This window comes from Macaca nemestrina, chromosome 10 (genome assembly GCF_043159975.1).
Source record: "Macaca nemestrina isolate mMacNem1 chromosome 10, mMacNem.hap1, whole genome shotgun sequence".
NCBI lineage: Eukaryota > Metazoa > Chordata > Mammalia > Primates > Cercopithecidae > Macaca > Macaca nemestrina.
In genome coordinates, this window is record NC_092134.1 from 117,414,439 (window position 1) to 117,436,562 (window position 22,124).

The 22,124-nt window shown below is 37.5% G+C and overlaps 1 long non-coding RNA gene and 1 pseudogene across 1 annotated transcript in view; one reads left to right on the forward strand and one right to left on the reverse strand.

Moving 5' to 3' along the window:
- LOC105492125 (uncharacterized) overlaps positions 1 to 5,344 on the forward strand; it is a 126,136-nt gene extending 120,792 nt beyond the window's left edge. The window contains exon 5 of the long non-coding RNA XR_011608590.1: positions 5,295 to 5,344. This is a non-coding gene — a long non-coding RNA (uncharacterized lncRNA). The remainder of the gene's footprint in view (positions 1 to 5,294) is intronic.
- A 13,186-nt stretch (positions 5,345 to 18,530) lies between these two features.
- Positions 18,531 to 20,689, reverse strand: LOC105492124 (lysine-rich nucleolar protein 1-like; annotated as a pseudogene).
- Between the last annotated feature and the right edge of the window lie 1,435 nt (positions 20,690 to 22,124).

Here is a 22,124-nt window from a genome sequence, read left to right on the forward strand (position 1 = left end):
CTGAAAGTGAGGGGGAAAATGGAACCAAGTTGGAAAACACTCTTCAGGATATCATCCAGGAGAACTTCCCCAACCTAGTAGGGCAGGCCAACATTCAAATCCAGGAAATACAGAGAACGCCACAAAGATACTCCTCGAGAAGAGCAACTCCAAGACACATAATTGCCAGATTCACCAAAGTTGAAATGAAGGAAAAAATCTTAAGGGCAGCCAGAGAGAAAGGTCGGGTTACCCACAAAGGGAAGCCCATCAGACTAACAGCAGATCTCTCGGCAGAAACTCTCCAAGCCAGAAGAGAGTGGGGGCCAATATTCAACATTCTTAAAGAAAAGAGTTTTAAACCCAGAATTTCATATCCAGCCAAACTAAGTTTCATAAGTGAAGGAGAAATAAAATCCTTTACAGATAAGCAAATGCTTAGAGATTTTGTCACCACTAGGCCTGCCTTACAAGAGACCCTGAAGGAAGCACTAAACATGGAAAGGAACAACCAGTACCAGCCATTGCAAAAACATGCCAAAATGTAAAGACCATCGAGGCTAGGAAGAAACTGCATCAACTAACGAGCAAAATAACCAGTTAATATCATAATGGCAGGATCAAGTTCACACATAACAATCTTAACCTTAAATGTAAATGGACTAAATGCTCCAATTAAAAGACACAGACTGGCAAACTGGATAAAGAGTCAAGACCCATCAGTCTGCTGTATTCAGGAGACCCATCTCACACGCAGAGACATACATAGGCTCAAAATAAAGGGATGGAGGAAGATTTACCAAGCAAATGAAGAACAAAAAAAAGCGGGGGTTGCAATACTAGTCTCTGATAAAACAGACTTTAAACCATCAAAGATCAAAAGAGACAAAGAAGGCCATTACATAATGGTAAAGGGATCAATTCAACAGGAAGAGCTAACTATCCTAAATATATATGCACCCAATACAGGAGCACCCAGATTCATAAAGCAAGTCCTTAGAGACTTACAAAGAGACTTAGACTCCCATACAATAATAATGGGAGACGTCAACACTCCACTGTCAACATTAGACAGATCAACGAGACAGAAAGTTAACAAGGATATCCAGGAATTGAACTCATCTCTGCAGCAAGCAGACCTAATAGACATCTGTAGAACTCTCCACCCCAAATCAACAGAATATACATTCTTCTCAGCACCACATCGTACTTACTCCAAAATCGACCACGTAATTGGAAGTAAAGCACTCCTCAGCAAATGTACAAGAACAGAAATTATAACAAACTGTCTCTCAGACCACAGTGCAATCAAACTAGAACTCAGGACTAAGAAACTCAATCAAAACCGCTCAACTACATGGAAACTGAACAACCTGCTCCTGAATGACTACTGGGTACATAACGAAATGAAGGCACAAATAAAGATGTTCTTTGAAACCAATGAGAACAAAGATACAACATACCAGAATCTCTGGGACACATTTAAAGCAGTGTGTAGAGGGAAATTTATAGCACTAAATGCCCACAAGAGAAAGCAGGAAAGATCTAAAATTGACACTCTAACATCGCGATTAAAAGAACTAGAGAAGCAAGAGCAAACACATTCAAAAGCTAGCAGAAGGCTAGAAATAACTAAGATCAGAGCAGAACTGAAGGAGATAGAGACACAAAAAACTCTCCAAAGAATCAATGAATCCAGGAGTTGGTTTTTTGAAAAGATCAACAAAATTGACAGACCACTAGCAAGACTAATAAAGAAGAAAAGAGAGAAGAATCAATTCGACGCAATTAAAAATGATAAAGGGGATGTCACCACCAACCCCACAGAAATACAAACTACCATCAGAGAATACTATAAACACCTCTACGCAAATAAACTGGAAAATCTAGAAGAAATGGATAATTTCCTGGACACTTACACTCTTCCAAGACTAAACCAGGAAGAAGTTGAATCCCTGAATAGACCAATAGCAGGCTCTGAAATTGAGGCAATAATTAATAGCCTACCAACCAAAAAAAGTCCAGGACCAGATGGATTCATAGCTGAATTCTACCAGAAGTACAAGGAGGAGTTGGTACCATTCCTTCTGAAACTATTCCAATCAATAGAAAAAGAGGGAATCCTCCCTAACTCATTTTATGAGGCCAACATCATCCTGATACCAAAGCCTGGCAGAGACACAACAAAAAAAGAGAATTTTAGACCAATATCCCTGATGAACATCGATGCAAAAATCCTCAATAAAATACTGGCAAACCGGATTCAGCAACACATCAAAAAGCTTATCCACCATGATCAAGTGGGCTTCATCCCTGGGATGCAAGGCTGGTTCAACATTCGCAAATCAATAAACATAATCCAGCATATAAACAGAACCAAAGACAAGAACCACATGATTATCTCAATAGATGCAGAAAAGGCTTTTGACAAAATTCAACAGCCCTTCATGCTAAAAACGCTCAATAAATTCGGTATTGATGGAACGTACCTCAAAATAATAAGAGCTATTTATGACAAACCCACAGCCAATATCATACTGAATGGGCAAAAACTGGAAAAATTCCCTTTGAAAACTGGCACAAGACAGGGATGCCCTCTCTCACCACTCCTATTCAACATAGTGTTGGAAGTTCTGGCTAGGGCAATCAGGCAAGAGAAAGAAATCAAGGGTATTCAGTTAGGAAAAGAAGAAGTCAAACTGTCCCTGTTTGCAGATGACATGATTGTATATTTAGAAAACCCCATTGTCTCAGCCCAAAATCTCCTTAAGCTGATAAGCAACTTCAGCAAAGTCTCAGGATACAAAATTAATGTGCAAAAATCACAAGCATTCTTATACACCAGTAACAGACAAACAGAGAGCCAAATCAGGAATGAACTTCCATTCACAATTGCTTCAAAGAGAATAAAATACCTAGGAATCCAACTTACAAGGGATGTAAAGGACCTCTTCAAGGAGAACTACAAACCACTGCTCAGTGAAATAAAAGAGGACACAAACAAATGGAAGAACATACCATGCTCATGGATAGGAAGAATCAATATCGTGAAAATGGCCATACTGCCCAAGGTAATTTATAGATTCAATGCCATCCCCATCAAGCTACCAATGAGTTTCTTCACAGAATTGGAAAAAACTGCTTTAAAGTTCATATGGAACCAAAAAAGAGCCCGCATCTCCAAGACAATCCTAAGTCAAAAGAACAAAGCTGGAGGCATCACGCTACCTGACTTCAAACTATACTACAAGGCTACAGTAACCAAAACAGCATGGTACTGGTACCAAAACAGAGATATAGACCAATGGAATAGAACAAAGTCCTCAGAAATAATACCACACATCTACAGCCATCTGATCTTTGACAAACCTGAGAGAAACAAGAAATGGGGAAAGGATTCCCTATTTAATAAATGGTGCTGGGAAAATTGGCTAGCCATAAGTAGAAAGCTGAAACTGGATCCTTTCCTTACTCCTTATACGAAAATTAATTCAAGATGGATTAGAGACTTAAATGTTAGACCTAATACCATAAAAATCCTAGAGGAAAACCTAGGTAGTACCATTCAGGACATAGGCATGGGGAAAGACTTCATGTCTAAAACACCAAAAGCAACAGCAGCAAAAGCCAAAATTGACAAATGGGATCTCATTAAACTAAAGAGCTTCTGCACAGCAAAAGAAACTATCATCAGAGTGAACAGGCAACCTACAGAATGGGAGAAAATTTTTGCAATCTACTCATCTGACAAAGGGCTAATATCCAGAACCTACAAAGAACTCAATCAAATTTACAAGAAAAAAACAAACAACCCCATCAAAAAGTGGGCAAAGGATATGAACAGACATTTCTCAAAAGAAGACATTCATACAGCCAACAGACACATGAAAAAATGCTCATCATCACTGGCCATCAGAGAAATGCAAATCAAAACCACAATGAGATACCATCTCACACCAGTTAGAATGGCGATCATTAAAAAGTCAGGAAACAACAGGTGCTGGAGAGGATGTGGAGAAATAGGAACACTTTTACACTGTTGGTGGGATTGTAAACTGGTTCAATCATTATGGAAAACAGTATGGCAATTCCTCAAGGATCTAGAACTAGATGTACCATATGACCCAGCCATCCCATTACTGGGTATATACCCAAAGGATTATAAATTATGCTGCTATAAAGACACATGCACACATATGTTTATTGCAGCACTATTCACAATAGCAAAGACTTGGAATCAACCCAAATGTCCATCAGTGACAGATTGGATTAAGAAAATGTGGCACATATACACCATGGAATACTATGCAGCCATAAAAAAGGATGAGTTTGTGTCCTTTGTAGGGACATGGATGCAGCTGGAAACCATCATTCTTAGCAAACTATCACAAGAACAGAAAACCAAACACCGCATGTTCTCACTCATAGGTGGGAACTGAACAATGAGATCACTTGGACTCAGGGAGGGGAACATCACACACCGGGGCCTATCATGGGGAGGGGGGAGGGGGGAGGGATTGCATTGGGAGTTATACCTGATGTAAATGACGAGTTGATGGGTGCAGCACAGCAACATGGCACAAGTATACATATGTAACAAACCTGCACGTTATGCACATGTACCCTACAGCTTAAAGTATAATAATAATAAATAAATTAAAAAAAAAAAAGAAAAAAAAATTGTCCACATCTATTTTTGTCATCTTTTTATGTATAGCCGCTCATTTTATGGCTTCTGTTTCAGTCAAAATGGTTTACTCGCCACTTCTAAATCACTCTTCATTTGTATCCTTCCGTATATGGCTCATAATGGTTTTACAAATGCACACATAGCTACAAATTTGAGCTTTACGTAGCTTCTGACCGATCTTAAAACTTCTCTGAGTCTGATTTTCTACTGTAAAATAAAGTTTTATCATATCTAACCTCTCAACCATAAAGGGTTTTTGTGAGGATCTAGTAAATGAGTATTTATTGACTTCATGTTATATGCCAAACTCTTTGCTGGTTTTAATACCATGGCCTATCAAAACTTTCCAATAATTCTGTGACATAAGTAGATCTTATTTTCATTTTACAGATAAAGAAACCGAGGCAATAATTTGTTTGTGAATATTTCGCTATATGAGAAACAACTATAGAAACATATATATTTATCTGTTTGTTCCTGCTACTAAATCTTCTAGTTTATGTAATCTTAATATTTTATCCAACTACATTTTAAGTTCTTCTAAGGTGTAAATGATTTTGTGAATTATAACATGTCCTCTTGTGGTAGTTGCTAAAGGTATTAATTGCTTTGTAAATATTTCCAGATTTACTTTGATATACAATTTATGTGATTGGCTGATGATTTCACTTTTCCACGAAAGGAGCTTAAAATGTTTCCCCCTGAACTTTTTGCCTATTGGATAACAGCCATGTACCTGAAAATAAAGAGGAATACCAAGGACATCAGATAGGCCTAACTTATGTGGGCTGCCTCAGAGTATGTATAAGTAGGTACAAATACAGATTTATCTTCTTTGCAAATGTTTTTAAGTGTATTTAAATAGGTCAACCGAAGTTGGCCCAATGAAGGGAAAAATATCAAGGGTAATTCCAAATCATTTGCAGCATGTTTTTACTATGTCTGTTAGTGATGAGGTAACTGAGGATGCCATCACTTCACTAGTGATAAACACAATAGACGCGATAATGACAGACGCTCATCAAACACTGGCTTTGAGAACGTGGCTTTGATGATTTACAATAGAGAAAGCAAAACTAGTTTATACTTGAGCAAGGATGTGTTTATTCTACTTATCTGAAGTTAAAGCCAATCATCACAGTGGGTTGAATGACCTTACATCTTCGCATTTGAGCAGAACTTAATGGACCATTTGCTGATAGATAAATTCCAGAAAATAAACCAGCTCCCAGATTTGTGCATGTGTGTGTGTGTAGATACATATATACATATATATTATATATTATGTTATTAACTGAAAACAAATGTGTTTCTTTTATAGAAAAGTATAAATAATGGACTCTAAACAACTTCCTAAATAAACAAAGATGCTGTGGTCCAAAGGCTAGCTCATTCAACTGAATTTTTAAAACTGTACTTCAAGTTTACCTAATAATTAAACATTCTTAGTTGAGGAAATGTGAATTTGATTTCTCCCTTTGTTTTCTTTTTCTTGATTAGAAAGAACATGCTTGCATGGTGCTTTGATCACTAGAAGTAGCCACTTTAGGCTGAGGTCCCGTAAGTCCATTCTTTTCAATATGAGACAGAATGCCTGGCACAAATTACATTTCCCTTATTGCATTGTGTTCAATTCCAAGTACCATTGTTACATCTTAATACAAGAAATATGTGTGACATTGCACCTTTTTCTGAACAATATGCTTGGAATGAAGTATGATGTAAGGAAATTAATCCATCAACCTCTTAAGAGGAGATGACGGTTTAAGGAAACCCAGTCTGTCTTTTCAACCCATCAAGGACATGTGTTTTGCCTTTATCCACTAGAGGGGGTAATGTACTTCCATCCTAAAACACCATGGAATTATCCAGACAAGATTTAAATTCACACAGTGACCTTGTTTATTTTGAAACGAGGTCAATTAACTACTATATAATACAATGGATGCCAAAATAATCCATAAAAGTTGTTTTGAAAACATTTGTGACACAAAGATCAGAGGGATTTGTCATTCTTGTCTATTCTAAAATTTGCCAAATCCACGGTTGTAAAGATGGGTAAATTTGTTTTAGTTGTGAGAGGAGAAGTATAAAGTAATGCTTTCCATAACCATTCCAAAAAACACTATGCAATTTTTTATGTGATTGATTTCGATGTATTAGGGTTGATAATTGGATTGTTGTCTGTTTTGTTCATCAAGGAAGCAAATCATCTCTTTTTATTTTCTTAAGATATATTTAGGAAATATTGGGAGAATTAAATAGATTTATAGAAGTTTATAATAAATATCATAAAAACATAAATGAAATGTGATATAGTTGATTAGTAGTACAAGGATTGGGATATGTGAAGATCAATAACACATTGCAGAGTTGATTTATTACATATAAATACATAATTGTCACTGTTTATCATGGTAATGATTTTTCTTTTAATAAATTCCAAGTCAATAAGACACGAATTTTTTTTTCTTTAAACCTACTGAAAAATAGTTTCAATTGCAGAATACCCAATCCTATTTAGTTGTTAAAAGATAATCAGAATAATTGGCTAGAAATAACCAGTAGCCAAATTGATGAAATTTCATAATTATAATTAACTGTGCTATTAGGTCAGTTGTTCAGTTATTTTTATGAATAAGAAGAAGCCTAATCAAAATGCAGAATAATTAGTTCCGTTGAAAAGAAGAGATATAATTTGTGAAAAGCAAGTATGTTGCATCAACCATATTTTTCATAATTCTAATTATTTTCTTAAATAAAATATACTTCTAGTTCCTGAAGATTATTTCCCTTGAGTAAAAGTTGCAGTAGTGGTTTCAAATGGGTGAGTACCAGACTCACCATACGACTTTTGAAATTACTGATGCCTAGAGGGCCCCCTGTAGAAATGCGAATTCAGCAGGTCTGGGGTGGGTTGCAGCATGGAAAATTTTTTAAAATTCTGTATTGACTTTAATCTGCAACCCTGGTGGAGCATCACTGCATTGCATAAGGAGTTAATTGTACCTGACTGGGTTTTTCTTCTTGCTTTCCACCCCTAAAAGGCATACTATTAAAAATTCTTTGGAGACAAAAGAAGAAAATTATGGTAAATTATTACAACTTTTTACAGGAACACCTCCTATTGTATGAGTGAGAGTAAAGGCCTCAAAATACCTATGTGTGGCAGTGAATTCCATATTACAGTGAAAATAAACATGCTTTTGAATTCCTGTATTGTTTCTTAGTAATTTGTGCTGCCTGGAGATCTTCCAAATACAACTAACAAAGGCTTGTAGAAAGGACTTTCAGCATCATGAAAAAATTTCTGCTATAGACAAGAACGAATATTTACAAAACAATAATTCCAAACAGATCCAAACCCTATAAATAAGTATTGTTTTCTTGAATATTACCATAAAAATACAGTTATTTTAAAACTGAGTAACATATTTATGTACTATATACATTAAAATAAATTATACTGAGGTGACATCTCAAATGAAGGTTTTATAATAACTGGGAAGTTAAATGATATGCATCCAAAAAGAATGCACAGATGACATGCATATTTCAGGTCATCTATATGTCATCTATAATTTATTTTATTATAAATAGGATCTTCAATACATATTATAATTGTTATTTATAGTACACGATTTACTTTAATTAATATAACAACAAACAGTAGAAATTTTTAAAAAGATCTTTTTTTTTTCTCCTAGAGAGTTTTTTGTCCACTCTGTTTTTCAACACTTAACTGAGAAAACACAGTGACTACAAAGGGCAACAAGTTCCCAGGCCAGTGGAAGGAATTAATGTGTGTCCAAATAATTGCAGTGTAATAGCACATCTGCATATATCAGAGACATTGGAAGCTATGAATGCACAGAAGAAAAATGTCCAACTCTGCCTGTAAGAAGCCTAATGGTGAAAGTCATAGTTGTGGTCATGTTGGGGTGTGTCTGTGCGTGTGTGTGTGCATGTGCTGATAGGTGTGTGTATTAACAGATGAAAGAACAATCATTGAAGACTCAGAAACAGTCTGGGACTCATGAACTCATTCAATTTCATCAGTTTGTGGAGTTTCACTCTGTACAGACATAGCATTTTCTGTCAAAAAGCAGGTAATTCCTGAGGAGATATGTCCAAAATTAGCCAGCACATCAATGTAGAGTACGATCAACATGGAAATTGAGAGTGAGATAGAGTGTTAAAAGAGGGGAGATCTCCCCCAAGAGGTATGTATCGTTAAAGTCCAAGTAAGATGGTTTCTGGAGAAAGGTACAGCATGAAAAGTCAGAGGTGAGAAAGCATGGGAGAATACCTGGGAACAATTCTTTTCCCACTGTGGAGCATGGATTTTACCCCTTCAACCCAGAGCACATCTTCTACTCTGGGAGCAATTTTTGAGCTCTTCCACCCAGATTAATACCTGAACTTATATTAGACTTATAATTAGAACCAGTTAAACCTTTAATTATATGCTATTTGCATTGTTTTCTGATTCTTTATTACTTTTTCAAAAATCCTTAACCCTCTACATTATGAATTCTTTGAGGGCAGGCATTGATTGTATACACATGTGATGTCTTTCACATTGCCTACTATGCTATTCATGTGTACAGTGTGGATTTGGTAAGTATTTGTTTATTAACAGAGAATGTGACCAAATGTAGTAGTGGTAGGGTTGCCACATAAAATATAGAAAACGCAGCTAAATTTGAATTTCAGATAAATGACATAAATTTTTAGTATAAATGTACTGATGGGACATGCTTATACTAAAAAAATCATTCTTTTTTTTTATTATACTTAAATCATTCGTTTTTAAAAGTCAGAAATTAACATTTAAATTGCATGTGTGAGTGTGTGTACGTGACTCTTTTGTTTTGTCTTACTAAGTCTGGCAGCCCTAGATGGTAGTGCATCTTTTATGTCTTTGTCAAAGTTTCCAATGTACTGAATATGAATTCCTAAACTTTCATCCAAGAATAAACTTACTAATAAGAAGAATAGAAGAAAAACGATATTTGTGAACCAAAAAGTCAGTGACTGAAGATGAGCGAATGTAAACAATTTGGTGATTGAACAGGGAAGGATGAATGTGAGAGCCTGCAGACTACACAGAAGAAAGGAGATGATACAGATTGGAGAAGAAAGGTGTCTGAAGACATAGATAGGATGGTGAGACAGCAAATAAGAACTTTGGGAGGCTGAGGTGGGCGATCGTTTGAGCCCAGAAATTTGAGACTAGACTGGGCAACATAGTGAAACTCTGTCTCTACAAAAAGCAAAACAAAAAATTAACCAGGCGTGGTGGCACATGCCCATAGTCCCTGCTACTTAGGAGGCTGAGGTGGGAGAATCACCTGAGCCCAGGGAGGTCGAGGCTGCAATGAGCCATGATCGTGCCATTGCACTCCAGCATGGGCAGCAAGAGTGAGACTCTGTCTCAAAACAAACAGGCCAGGTGCAGTGGCTCATGCCTGTAATCCCAGCACATTGGGAGGCCGAGGTGGGCAGATCACCTGAGGTCAGGAGTTCAAGACCAGTCTGGCCAACGTGGTGAAACCCCCATCTCTACTAAAAACACAAAAATCAGCCGGGCGTGGTGGCAGGTGCCTGTAATCCCAGCTACTCAGGAGGCTGAGGCAAGAGGCTTGAACCCAGGAGGCGGAGGTTGCAGTTAGCTGAGATCGCGCCATCGCACTCCAGCCTCAGGGACAAGAGCGAGACTTCGTCTCAAAAAACAAAGAAAAACAAAAAGAGACAGGAGAAACCAGTTTTTATGAAACAGCAAAAAGGGAATTAAAGACTTAAAAGAGAAAAAAGAGCAAGAATGAAAAATTGATGAGAAGTGGAGTAGGGAAAAAAAAGCAGCTGATGAAAAAATAGAAATAGATTGAGGAGGTGGGAAGAATAGCAGACCCCTCTCTCCTCTCCTCCCCACCTATGTGCCCAGGGCATTTATCTGTTGCTGCTGCTGGTGGTGCAGATGTCACCAGTCACCCTGGGACCACAGAGAAGGGTTCACCTGCTCTTCTTCTCAGGAGAGCCAAGGTGCAGAGCTGGCCAACAGTTACAGCAAAAGAAGCATCAAATCAGCTGGAGTGAGGGAAGTAGACAGGGCTATAGAGAGCAAGCAGTGAGAGCATGCACCAATGTGCATACACACACACACACACACACACACACACACACACACACACACACAATAGAAACAAACCAAATCTCGGATTACTGGGATGGTGTGGCAAAGATAAGCTGAAGGGAGGAAACATGGGCTAGAATGAAAGTCTTTTAAATACAAGTTCATATGATATACCATGACGAGAGTAAAGTGTAAGGAAAATTTTTAAAAATTTATGACAAATAATTTGTATTTTATTGGATGGTAGCTCTTTCTGAATTGCTCCAGACAGCATTTTTTCTTCCCAGCCTACACAAGAAAGGATAGAGGATACTGAATCTCCTATCATTGGCTTTATGTGGACTGGGAGACTTCTTTTTCCTTCCTTCAGGAAACGTTGAGGCATTGGTCAACCAGGAAACAACCACAGGTAAGTAACACTTTGAATTCATCTTCTTCAAAATTCTGACACTTGCCTAGAGTCCCAGGTCACTGCTTGATGGGCAGTTTTGTAAGCGAAGAACTTGCTTCCTCATTTTAGCTCCCTGCCTAGTTCAGTGGCTTATTGCTCATAACACACTGGTAAATGGGATAAAATAAAAAATAAATGTGGATGATCCTGCAAATAAACCTTACTTATGACTCTGGTTCCTAACACAGAGTTTGTATGTGCAGGGGAGAGATACGGGTGGTTTGCTGAAGAATTTTATTGTTTTGTTTCCAAAACTAAATGAAGAACAAAGAAAATCTGAGCTGATTGCCCAAGTTTGTTTTCAATTCAACTTCAAAGAGGGAAAGCGTACTTTCCTAGGGAGCTGTGGGAGGGCTGCTCAACTCTCCTGACTTGAAAACCTGTAAATCAGCTGTGCTGTCAAGAGAGCCCTTCCCAGGAATAAACCACCATTTTCTCTTCTGTCTCCTTGTCTTTCACGAATACCATTAGAGAGAATGAAGAACTATGGGCTACATACTCTTGTATTTTTATAGATTATTAGTTGTATGTGCAAAAACTAATGTTAAAGTACTTGTGTCAACCTAGAGGATGATCTTTAGAGGCAAGCCAAAGGGCTCTGTCTTGTCTAGTTTATCATTATTTGTCGGAGACTTAGATGAAGATAGAAAGGAATGCTCATCAAATTTGCATGTGAGTATTATTTTGGGAGTAGAGAGAAATCCATGTATGATGGAATTAAGATTCACAAAAGCCAAAACCAAAAACTCTAACATCTGCAAAGAACGGCCAAATCTAACAGCATGAAACTTAGTATAAGTAAATTTAGGTCATAACCCTTGGATCTCTCTTTCTCTGACACACACAGACACATACAAACACACACACAGCTGCATTCCTGTCAACTGAAAGGCGCATGGCTTATTGGCACCTGAATAACAAAGGTTCATGGATTTTTATTTCAATAAAACCCAGCAATATGATGTGGCTGCTGAGAAAGCTAATGGCCTTTTTGAATGTGGTAATAGACTTGTAATGGCTTGAATGAGGGAAGTGATTGTCTTGCTCCCAGAGCTGGCTGGAACAATTCTGGTGTGTTACATTCAGTTCTGAGGTTCTGGGAAACATTGACAAACTAGACTACATTTGAAAGGGAATAATCTTTGAGTAAGGAAATTCAAAACGATTCCCCATGAGTTGTACCCAAAATATTACCTATAGAAGAGAAGGTTCATAGGCAATGAAAGTTAGCTCAATTTATTCATCAAATACCTGAAGGGCTATCAAATGGAAAAGAAATCAGACATGTTCTCGTGAATGGTAAAGCTAGAGCTAATAAATTGATGTTACAAGGAAATAGATATTGGTTCAATATAAAGAAATAGTGTCTGAACTTAGAATTAGTTAGTTTACAGGAGTTCGTTCCCCAATAGAAGAAATTCAAGGACAGGCTTGGAAAACCACTGGGTTGGGTGTTAAGGGATTCCTTAAAATGATAAATGTATTAGACAACATTTAAGGCCCAGTATAATCTGGTCAGTAAATTTACATTTTCTAAAGTCAAACAAACCGGATCCAAAATTTAGTCTATGTGAAACTGACAAAATACATAACGGCTTTGTTCCTCAGTTTCTTCATCTATAAAATAAAGATATTAATAGAAATTAATTTAGGATTATTAGGAAGATAAACTGAAAACATGCATGTATAGTGATTAACGCAGAGTAATTATTTAATAGATGACGCTTTGCTTCATTTTAAGATTTAGGTACCTTCCAACCCTGGCAGTTGGAACTCACTTGTTATAAAAGCTTATGTTTCATCTCGACAGTATTTACATTGGGTCTTCTTTCAAAATTCCCTAGTGGTACAGAGCTTGGCATTAATTTATTTATTTGTCATCCCTCAGCGTGATATAGAAGCTATGAAGAAGGCTTAGAACTTATTCACACTCTGCTGGCTGAGACTGTAGTGCAGTTATTGCATAATAAGTACCTAGAAAATGTTTCTTTCTCATGAGTAGTAATGTTACCTTGGGAAAATGTAGAAGAGAAGAGGTAAATACATAGGTCTTGATTTCAATCTTATGACAAACTCCTCACATATAATTTGCACCCCATTAATTAACTTAGAGTTTTTTTTTTTATCGTTGCTTCTGATGTTTGCTATTAAAATATAAAGAGTACTACAAGGGGGAGCTAGGACTCTGAAAATATGAGTTACAGGCAATAGGAAGAGATGCTCTGGATAAGAAGACTGGGAGGGATGATGCATCCAGGCTAGTGGGGGAAGGAATGAGTACAAAATATTTGGATCACAGGGCATCTTAGCATTCAAAAATGGACCTCCAGATGTATGGTATACATTACCTTCTTCTCTAAAGATACAGTCTTTGCACACAAGAAATATAGATAGGTATACATTTGTGTATATATATGCAAAAATTATACCTTTAGAGAAGAAAGTAATATATACTGTACACCTTTGCATACATATGTATATAACTATGTGTATGCATGTATGTGCATGTGTATATACCCAGGAATATGGGACATTATGCATATCATGGATATGCAACCTTTGCAGTTCCACAGGGCTACATGCATAGAAAGGTCCCACTCTTGGTTTAATTCTATGCTGTATCAGGATTAAAATGTTTGGTAATTTTTGAACATGTAGCAAACATTTTAATTTTGCACTGCATCCTGCTTATACATAGGGGTATGTGTGTGTGTATACATAATCTTAAAAGAGAAAGGGACTTTACTACTTGTCTAATTGAGCATTTCCTCTCATTTCCATTTTATCATTCTCCATGCTTTTCTATTACATAGATGCCTTATTATTTATTGTTTTTGCTTTCATTTTTATATATATTTACCTTTCATTTATATATTATATAAATATATATACATATATTATATATAATCTTTTTTCAGACAAGGTCTTGCTCTGTCATCCAGGCTGAAGTGCAATGGCGTGATCTCAGCTCCCTGCAGCCTCCACCTTCTGGGCTGAACCCATCCTCCCACCTCAGCCTCCCAAGTAGCTAGGACCACAGGCGTGCACCACCACACTCAGCTAGTTTTGTACTTTTTGTATAAACAGGGTTTCATCATATTTCGCAGGCTGGTCTCAAACTCTTGAGCTCAAGCAATTTGCCTGCTTTGGCCACCCAAAGTGCTGGAATTATAGGTGTGAGCCATTATGCCCAGACTCATTTTTATATTTTGAATAACACCAGTGGTGAATACTGATATAATCCTTCTAGCTATTTTTAAATAAATATAGATTAATATGTATGTATATTATTACTTTCTTACATAAATGAGATCACACAATTCATCTTCACTCCTATTTCACTTGAAGACATGCATTAGAGGTCTTTACAGATAGACACACATAGATCATCATGATTTCTGGAGATTACTAATGGTACAGTCTGTCCTCCGTTTCCATGGGTTTTCTATCAGTGGATTCAACCAACCTATGTATTCAGAAAAATAAATGGATGGTTGCATCAGTACTGAACGTGTATGAAAGCTTTTTTCTTGTTATTATTCTCTAAAACTACAGAATAACAACTATTAAATAGCATTATATTGTATTAGGTATTATAAACAATGTGGAGATGATTTAAAGTATACGGGAGGATGTGTGTAGGCCATTTGTAAATACCAAGTCATTTTATATAAGGAACTTGAGCGTCCATGAATTTTGGTTATTTTGGGGGGACGGAGTTCTGGAACCACCAAGGGGTAAATATAATTTACTAGGTCATCTACAAGTATTATAGTACCCTGGGATGTGATTCATCTGAATGGGAAGGTCTGGATTATTTTAGTGTAATAGGTAATCTCTTGTTATTTCTGCATATTTTGGACTTCAACCGACTTTTGGCCACGTTTACTCTACACTTTCCAGTTTTGTAAGACTATTCTTTTTTTTTTTTTTTTTTGAGACACAGTCTCTACCTGTCGCCCAGATTGGAATGCAGTGGCACAATCTTGACTCACTGCAAGCTCCGCCTCCCGGGTTCACACCATTCCTCTGCCTCAGCCTCCCGAGCAATTGGGACTACAGGCACCTGCCACCACGCCCGGCTAATTTTTTGTATTTTTAGTAGAGACAGGGTTTCACCGTGTTAGCCAGGATGGCCTCGATCTCCTGATGTTGTGATTCACCAGCCTTGGCCTCCTAAAGTGCTGGGATTACAGGCGTGAGCCACCACGCCCGGCCTGTAAGACTATTCTTAACAGAAAGATGGAAACGGTATAAGAATGATGCCATTGGCCTACCACCCTCTCATCTGTCAAAATTACGTAAATTATCTTGAACAAGAGACCTAATTCTTCCTTTTTATTTTTCTGCTAAGTAGCTAAAAATCTTATTTGGTTGGCTTCAAGGTTTTTTCGTTTCCCAATAATCTCAACTTATTCTGGACTTTTATTTTTTCGGATAATGTTTTCACATATTCACGTCATTCTTTGGTATTCATTCTTATCTCACCTCTTTGTGAAGTGTGCTTATCTTCCTCAAATCTGAGCTCATCAGTCAGACAGTTCCCTGGGTGATATTATATGCCTCCCTTGCTTTATCCTTACTGATAATTAAGTTACTACTAATTAAGGTAATACGGAGAATCCTCAACAACACCTCGGTAGTTTATTTGTTAGAATCTCTGATAATTGATCAAAACAATTTTCTTTCATCTTTAAAAATAAGTTTCAATTGTTGGCTCACACAGCCAAAATAAGCATAAATAATGAGGTTTTGAGGAGAGATTAGTAGTCTATTCAGGTACAGAAGAAGTACATGTGCCTAAACCAAAGCAAACCCAAAGTGGTCTAGTATTGGTCATAGCATTAGTGGAACGAATGAACGAATATATGCATGAATTTAAGACCAGGACTTTATAATATTTACTCCTTTAGATGAACATGTAATGTAGCTAATCTTTTTAGTTATTGCAGGGTTGTTTTTTTCTCAGGTTCCTTTCTTGCATTTTAATCTTGATCAAGCTATGGAGTAGAATCCTAAATTAAATGTAAAATTCTTACAGTTTTCAAAGGAATGATTCCTTAAAAAATCAGAGTCTCAACACAATAGTAAGATCTTGTGATTTTTGTCCTAAAGCAAAATGGGATACAATAATAAGGGATATGACCATTGATCTTAGTTGTTGTAAAAGAGTAAAATTAAATCAGAACTCTGAAATAATATGAGCACATTCTTTGTATGTTTGCGTTTTCGGGCCCATAGCTTTTATCAGACTGTGAAAGAGGTTGTATACCTCCATATATTAAAAAACAGATGAGACAATTTTATAATAATAAAAACAGAAGAAATTAATATGTTAGCATGTATTTAGATATGTAGACTATGTTAATTTCAAAAGTCAGGTGTAAAGCTCTTGTGACAGCTGAAAATAAATTCACTATCCACTTTTGATTAAGAGGCCTAAAACTAAATTATGATTTTAAAACTTGTAAGGTATTTTCCACATTATGGTCTGTTTTAAGTATGGTTTCTGCAGAATATATTTCTATATTAATTGATATGATCATGCAATGTTTTTTCTGCCTGTTGTTGTGACAGATTACATTGATAGAGTTTTGAATGTTAAATTAGCTTTGCATAATTAGAGTAACTCCTACATGGATGTGGGATATAATTCTTTTTATATATTGTTGGATTTGATTTTCTAATATTTTGTTGAGGATTTTTTGTCTGTCTTTGTTCATAAGATATAGTGGTCTGTCACTTTTCTTGTAATGTCTCCATCTGGTTTTAGTATTAGGGCAAGGCCTTATAGAATGAGTTAGGAAGTATTCCCTCTGCTTCTAAAGGAGACTGTGGAGAACTGATGTTCTTTCCTTCCTTCAGTGTTTGGTAGAATTCACCAATGAAACCATCTGGGCCTCTTGCTTTCTTTTTTAAAAGGTTAATAATTATTGATCCAATTTCTTTACTAGCTCTAAGGTTATTCAGGCTATCTATATCTACTGGTGTTTGGTAGTCTGTGTTTTCCATGTGAAAATGGTTCATTTCATTTAAGTTATCCAATCTATTGGTGTATAGTTTTTCATAGTATTCCTTTGTTATCCTTTTTTTCTGTTAACTTTATTGATGTCTGTTGAAATATTAACTTTTTTGCTTGTTTTAGGCTTAATTTTCTCCTCTCTAATTTTCTAAGGTAAGCTGAAGTATCACATTTTAGATATTTTTCTTTTACAACATATGCATTTAATGCCATACATGTTGTTCCAAACATTTCTTTGCTACACCCCGCAAATTTTAGTAAATTATAATTTCAGTTTCATTTAGTTCGAAATGTTTTTAAATTTCTCTGGAAACTTCTTCTTTGGCCCATGAATTATTTAGAGGTATGCTTTTTAAATATTTATATTTCCAAATATTTGGGACTTTTCTAGACACCTTTCCTATTGATTTCTACTTTAATTAAACTGTGGTCAGAGAACACAGTTTGTATAATCTTTATGTTCTTAAATTTGTTGAGGTGTGTTTTACGGTCAAAACGTGGTGTGTGTTCATTCAAAACTTGGTGAATGTTCTTCAGAAGCTTGAGATGAAGTAAATTCTGCTGTTGGATGGAGTATTCTATAGATGTCATTAGATCAAGGTGATTGATAATGCTGCTCAGGTCATCTATAGCCTTGATTTTTTTGCCCACTGGCTCTATCAAAGGGATTCTCCACCCATAACAGTGACACAGGGATGGTTAAGTCTGTACCTCTAACAGTGGATTTGTCTAGTTCTCTTTTCATTTTTATCAGTCTTGTCTTACATATTTTGACGCTCTTGGTAATGCTTACATGTTTAAGATTGTTGTCTTCTTGGAGAATTGTTCCCTTTATCCTTATGTGGTACCCCTTTTTATTCCTAATAATGTTGCTCATTCTGGAGTTGGCTTTGTCTGAAATTAATTTAGTTACTCCAGCTTTCTTCTGATTACTTTTAGCATGTTATATATTTTTCCATCCCTTTACTCTTAACCTGAGTGTTTAAAGTGGGTTTCTTGTAGATAACATATAGTTGTATCTTGTTATTATTCACTATGATAGTAGTGTCTTTTATTGGTGTATTTAGACGATTCACATTTAAGGAATTATTGATATACAGTTGACATTTGAACAATACAGGTTTGAACTGTGTGGTTTCTCTCTCTCTCTCTCTCTCTCTCCTTTTTAGTGTTTGGGTGACCCTAGGCAATTTTATTACTTTATCCCTGAACCTCAGTTGCCTATCTATAAGATGGGGATAATAATAGCACCCATTTCATCATTATGAAAATTAAATACATTAAGAAAAACGCCAGTATGTGCCTAGCACCTGCTAAACACTCAACAAAGGTTATCTGTACACATTGATATCTCAGACAGGGACAGGATGTTTTAACACAGAAAACAGGAGGTTTTAGCCTCTTACTTGTTCTTCTGGCTCCCGAAACATGAGCTGCCCCGTCCCAGTTCATCCAAGCCTATCAAGATAGTTGTCCTTGTCCTTAATCTCCACAGGTGTTCAATGTGAGCCAACTGTCAGATGGCTTTCATCTGCACAACTGAATAACCCATTTATGCCTAGTGTTCCATTATTGGAACGCTAAGCTTATTGGAGTTATTTACATCCTACTGTTGTTCAAGGTCATTACCAAGATCTGACTTTTCACACAAAATAATTTGTAACCGCTAGCATAAATGGGATAATCAAAACAATTGTGGCAGTTTTAGGGAGACGAAACTCTAGAGTTTAATCTTCCGGCTTGACTGACTTGGAAGCGTTCCTGTCAGTATAAAACATCTTGTTGGGGATGGTGGAGAAGCTGAGGCCGGCTGCGCGGCTGTGCTTCCAGCTCATGGCCAGGTCGTAGTCCCGCTGCAGGCTCTGCTGCAGGCTGTCGGCCACCTTTTTGCTGAGGGCTATGTTGGACCTTGCAATCGGGCTGGATGGGGCCGGAGGGTGGGGGTGGGGGCTAATCGAAGGGGACAGGTTTTTGAAGCCACCCAAAAGTTTGAGAAATTTCAGTTTCTGTTCCTCGTTTTCAAAACCAGCGGTATCCCACTGGCCAAACTGGGTTCCCGTCCACTCCCTGGTTTCAGAAGCTCCCGTTTTGCCTGACTCGCGATCAATCTCTTCTTGCAAGGTGTTTCGTCTCACCTGGTCTATGTGCGCCTCGTCCATGTTGCCTTTCTTTTCCAACACCACTTCTAAGTCCGTGTCTGTTTCCTCCTCCCAAGGTTCTCCTGCTACCCCATTCTTTTCTCTTCTTCTTTTTCTTCCTTTTCAGAGCCGGCTCCTCAATGACTGACGCTCTACCTTCTTCTTGGACTTCATCTTTTTCTTCGCAGGAGCCTTAGGGCCATCTCCTATGGGGATGTATTCCGGAGCCTCCGCTTTGACTGGTTTCTTTTTACTTCGTTTCCTAGGGCAGCTCTCCATGGACCTGGAGGGCTTGGAGTGGCCTGGGAGGGCGTCTCCCTCCTGGTGGATTTTTCTTCTTCTTCTTCTTCTTCACCTTCCCACTGTGTTCCCTGGGGCTCTTCTGCTTCCGCTTCTGCCCCAAGGCTACCTATTCCTCACCCTCTTTCCCCACTGAGCAAGTGTCCACAGCATCCCCGACCTCGCAGAACCAAGGGTCCGGGACTGAGAAAGCTGTGGGGTCCTGGGCCCCCTTTTTTTCCTTCTTATGTTTTTGAGCTTCTTGCCAACTCTGGTTTCCTCCTCACCCTGGCTGGGTCTGGGGAGATTTTCACCCCAGAGGCATGGGACATGGCCAGAGGCAACTTCTTTTTCTTCTCCCACTGAGGAACTCCAAGTGGCCAAGCACCCGCTTCCTTGGGCCGGATGACTTCTCCGTCCGCCTGGCACGCAGCGCGGTCTCAGCGTGGTCTACGTGCTCCTCGCAAAGGGTGCTGACACCCTTCTCTTCTTTTTCTTCACTAGAGGCATCTCAGGTGATCACCAAGACCTGACTTTTCACACAAAATAATTTGTAACCTCTAGCATAAATGGGATAATCAAAGCAAGTGTGGCAGTTTTGTGGGGACCCACTCTTAGAGGGGGCTGTGGCTTTTATAGGAGAAACGTGGGCAAAGTAATCATCATTATTTAAAATTGAGTATTGAGTCCCTGGTTCTTTGACCACTTTCTTCTTTTTCTTCTCTAGGAGCCCAGGGCCCAGGTCTACTTTGTGTGTCTTGGCGATCATTCCGGTGGGCCAAACTTCCCCGCCTGCACGTGAAAGCCGGCTCCGCCCTGACCCGGAAGTCCACTTTCGAGTTGCACGTGTGGCTTCTCTTATACACAAATTTTCTTCCATCTCTGCCACCCCTGAGACAGCAAGACTGCTACCTTATTTTCCTCCTCCTCCTTAGCCTACTCAACATGAAGATGATGAGGATGACCACCTTTAGGATGATCCATTTCCACCTAATGACTGGTAAATAAATTTTTTCTTCCTTAAAATTTTCTTAATATTTTCTTTTCTTTAGTTTACTTTATTATAAGTATATAATATATATAATACAAAATATGTGTTAATAGACTGTTTATGTTATTGTTAAGAATTCCAGTCAACAGTAGGCTATTAGTAGTTAAGTTTTTGCATAGTCAAAAGTCATACACAAAATTTCAGCTGCATGTGGGAACAGCGCCTCTAACCCCCACACTGTTCAAGAGTCAACTGTAATTGGATTAATATCTGCCATATCTGTAACTATTTTCTCTTTATTGAATTTCTTATTTCTTTTTGCCCCTTCTTTTCCTGCATTTACTGGTTTAACTGAGCATTTTATATGATTTCGTTTTATCTTCTCTCTTCATGTATAAATCATACTGTTTTTTTAAAATTGTGGTTTTCCCTAGATTTTAAGATATGAGTTTTAAAATAATCTACGTCTGCCTTCAAATAATGCTATTGCACTTCAAATGTAGTGAAGGTTCCCTACAGAATAGTATTCCCAGTTCTTCCTTTCTGTCCCTTGTGACATTGCTGCCATTCATTTAATTTAACCATTTGCTATAATCACCCAAAACATTAATAACATACTATCATTTCTTTATACAAACTATTTTTTTTAGATCACTTGATAATTAAAAAACTTTATCTTACTTTCCTTTATTACTTCTCTAATTCTCTTCCTTTCTTTATATAGTAGACTCAAGTTTCTGACCTTTCTCATTTTCCTTCTGCTTGAAGAATTTCTTTTAATATTTTTTGTAGGTCAGTTTGCTAGGAATGAATATCTTCAGTTTTTGTTTGTCTTAGAAAGTCTTTCTTCTTCACTTTTGAAGGACAAAGTTTGCTGGGTATAGAATTCCAGGATGGTGGAATTTATTCTTGCAATGCTTTAAATTTTTTACTTTACTCTCTTGCTTCTCTGGTTTCTAATAAGTCCATTGTAATTCTTACCTTTGCTTTTCTGGCTTATTTCCTGTCGTCTGGCTTCTTCTAAAAGATTTTCTCTGTGACTTTGGTTTCCTGCAGTTTGAATATGGTATGCCTAGATAGGGGTTTTTAAAAGTATTTATTCATCTTGGTGTTATCTGTGCTTCCTGAATTTGTAGTTTGGTAACTGTATTAATTTTCCAGGGCTGCCATAACAAATTACCTATCACAAACTGAGCCATTGATAACAACAGAAATGTATTCCCTCGCAGTTCTGGAGGCTGGAAGTCTGAAATGCAGCTGTTAGCAGGGCCATGCTCCCTCTGAAACTTCTCTGGGGAGAGAATCCTTATTTGCCTCTTCCAGCATCTGGTTGCTGGCTATCCTTGGCATTCCTTGCTGGTAGCTGCATCATTTCAATTTCTGCCTCTATCTTCACATGGCCATCTTTCCTCTGTGTGTGTCTATGTCATCACATTAC